Source organism: Poecilia formosa, unplaced genomic scaffold (genome assembly GCF_000485575.1).
Source record: "Poecilia formosa unplaced genomic scaffold, Poecilia_formosa-5.1.2 Scaffold708, whole genome shotgun sequence".
NCBI lineage: Eukaryota > Metazoa > Chordata > Actinopteri > Cyprinodontiformes > Poeciliidae > Poecilia > Poecilia formosa.
Window position 1 is genome coordinate 125,735 of NW_006800647.1, and position 3,196 is coordinate 128,930.

General features: G+C 45.7%; 1 protein-coding gene and 1 long non-coding RNA gene across 3 annotated transcripts in view; both read left to right on the forward strand.

Moving 5' to 3' along the window:
* Positions 1 to 288: 288 nt before the first annotated feature.
* Positions 289 to 1,389, forward strand: LOC103131013 (uncharacterized). Its single transcript, XR_475316.2, has 3 exons — positions 289 to 501; positions 590 to 753; positions 1,250 to 1,389. It is a non-coding gene; the product is annotated as an uncharacterized LOC103131013 (long non-coding RNA).
* A 14-nt stretch (positions 1,390 to 1,403) lies between these two features.
* Positions 1,404 to 3,196, forward strand: part of LOC103131014 (piggyBac transposable element-derived protein 4-like) — a 16,111-nt gene continuing 14,318 nt past the window's right edge. For both annotated transcript variants that reach the window (XM_007542551.2, XM_016666338.1), the window contains exon 1: positions 1,404 to 1,532. The gene's annotated coding sequence lies outside the window, so the exon portion shown is untranslated. The remainder of the gene's footprint in view (positions 1,533 to 3,196) is intronic.

Below are 3,196 nucleotides of genomic sequence, written 5' to 3' on the forward strand. Positions count from 1 at the left end.
AAAAACACAAACTGTGTAAGAAGAACGCCACAGAAAACCAAGTTTATCATTGTTTTATCAGCAGCTGTTGATTATACTGAAAGTTACAACATGGGTCCGTGTATTTTCAGGCAGTTCGTTTTTCGTTTGAAATGAAAAATGAAAAAACGGAAATAGACTCGTTTTTCCGTTTTTCATTTATTAAACTAAAATCGGAAATGGGATTTGTGGCTCGTTATCTGATTTCCCATTGATCATATGGGTCGTTCACTGAGAAATTGATCAGACACGCTGAGTCGGTTGGATCCGCCTCTCTGGCTGTAGTGCGCACTCCCGACACAGGGGGGCAGAATTTCTCACGAGACCGGAAGTGGACTTGAGCTTCCTGCGTTAGCTCTGTGAGCAGCAGCGTGTGGCGGGGGTCTGCTGAGGAAAGCCTTTTAGGTTCGTGTTGCTGAAGGCAGCTTTCTGGCTCTGAATCTTTACTTTTGGAGCTTTGAATCGGAACCTAGCCGACCCGAAGTCAGTTTCCAGCCTGATTTTTGTTCTGATGTGAGCTAACAGTCCGCTAGCCTTCAGCTAACCGCCAGGTTTTTTTTCTTCTCCTCAGAACCGAAGTTGTCCTGACCCGGTTCTGGTGACACAACTTCTCCCTTCCAGCACCGAGCAGTGACTGCTTCCAAGGCGCATTGAGGACGAATCAACCGAACCGAACGGAACCAGCAACTGCACAAAGAGCTCCTTTGTTCGGTTGACCGTTGGGAGTTTTGAGCGGTAAGCTGAGAAGCTTCGGCTGTATTTCTCTGCTTTAACATGATTTATGTGTCATAAAACAGTAAATATGAATATTTAATGAACATCTCAGAGCGAAATCTCTGATCTGCAGATGTTTTTCAATCTGAGGAAACTAATTTTCTGAAACTATAATCTTCATATTTAAGTTATTTTAAGCTGAACTCGATCTGTAAAGGAGTTTTGTATTGAAACCAAAGCAGAAACATAAGAATCTGATGTGTTTTATCTTAAGTAGAAAGTCAGGGCCGTTCCTAGCTTTCTGGGCCCTGATACGAGGCCCAGGTAAGGTTCAACCATGATGCTCAGCAGTCTGATGATCTGCTGCAAAATAAAATGAAATAATTTAGCTCCGGTGCTACAAAATGCAAGATTATTTAAACTGTGTGTTGGTATGCTAGTTTTCATATTTTTTAAACAGTTTAAAATGACTGAATAAATACTCAGATAGTTATTAATGAAGGTTTGTCTCCAGCAGCAACAGGAAGTGCAGTTTGGATCCAAGATGGAAGATCTGGTGGAACCGACTCTGCTGCAGGTGAAGGAGGAAGAGGAGCTGGAACTGATGCAGATAAAGGAGGAAGAGGAAGAAATGGTGCAGATAAAGGAGGAAGAAGAAGAAATGGTGCAGATGAAGGAGGAAGAGGAAGAAATGGTGCAGATGAAGGAGGAAGAGCAGGCTCGGGAGATAAAGGAGGAAGAGGAGGAACTTGGCATTAAGCAGGAAGAAAGTGATGATGAAGGCTCAGGATCCAGCAGAGGTAACGGTTTTTCTCAGAGTTCTTTGCTCTCATCTGATCACCTCTGAGGAACCTAGACTGTCTGCTAGTCAGTTAGCGTTAGCCAACTCTAGCTAGCTAGTTAGCTAGCTAGCTAGAGTCAGCTAGCTGGGGGTTCCACCATGAGTTCTAGTTATGCTAACAGAACCTGGTAGACAGACTGGGTTCATACTGGGTCCAGACCATTAAGAGTTTCAAAACTAGTTCGGGAGCCGACCGCTAGCCGATCCAGATTTACCAGTGTCCGCTCCGCTGCGGCTCCGCTGTAAAAATAAGCCTGTTAGTCAGAGCATTGACATTAGTGCTGCAGGGCGGCGGCGCAGGGTGGCCTGCCCAGGGGGCGGTCGCGCTGCTGCCATCCACTGCAGTTCGACTTGGAACAAATTCAGTCGATCAACAAAGGTCACCAACAGGAAATCGACATGACGCCGGCTCCGCCGCCATGCTGACGTAGAGCGATCCTCCCCCAATCATTTCTCAGCGCTCCGACAGTATTGACAGTATCTGTCATAGAAAACCTGCTGCAGTCAGAGAGATTTTGAGGAAAATAATAGATAATCATGGTCTAAGTTGTCAGTGGGGAACATGCAGTCCCCACAGCCCTCATTTTTCCTCTTGGGCTTTATTGTTGATTTCTCTGTTATCTCCTGCTAATGACCTCACGGACCTGACCCAGGTCTAGTTGGAGAATTTTCTTGCCTGCCATCTTTGCCTCAGTTTTGGTTTATAAGACAAAAATGACTGAAATAATGTCTCAGGTAACTCACTGCGGTCCGTTAGTCTGCCTTAATAACAGTTGGCCTGTTGGAGGACGGCTCTACTTCTGCAGGGGGCCGGAGTCATGTCAACTGAATGAGCACAGCATCCATGCTTTCAAAATAATTCGCCACATACAAACATTTTCTCTAAACCAGTGGGGCCCAAAGTGGGTCCTGGAGGCCCAGCATCCTGCACGTTTAGTTTTCTCCCTGGTGGCAGCAAGAACCTTTTCAGCTTGTCAATGTTCCTCATAGGTCTCTAACGATCCATCATTTGATCCAGGTGTTAAACCAGGGAGAGAATAAAACATGCAGGATGCTGGGCCTGCAGGACCCACTCTGGGCCTGCAGGACCCACTCTGGGCCTGCAGGACCCACTCTGGGCCTGCAGGACCCACTCTGGGCCCCCCTGCTCTAAACCTTTATCTGCATTAACCTTTTCGCCCGTTTGATTCCTGTTTGCACACCTGTTTTCAAATGCTGGTATATTTACAACCACATAAGAGAGCAATCATTGTTTTGCATATGAAACCATAAGAGTTACACTTTTCTAACAGTCGACGTGTCCAGAGCATCGTTTCCTTTCCCTGACGGCTCCACGGAACAAGGAGAACCCAGACTGGGTCCATCCCCATGCTTTATAGATCGGGTCGATAGTCTACAACACCTCCTGGGTTGGATCCCACATCTTCACGTTGACAGCATAAAATATCACGAGATTTAGTTTATTCTGTGCTACTGCATACAGCAAGCAGTAACTTCATTTCCCACAGATTGTATTTTTTCCGCTCGGTTTTAGAAAACCTTTTTTTTTTCTCTAAATTATTTATATACATACAGCCAACACACACACACACACACACACACACACACACACACACACACACA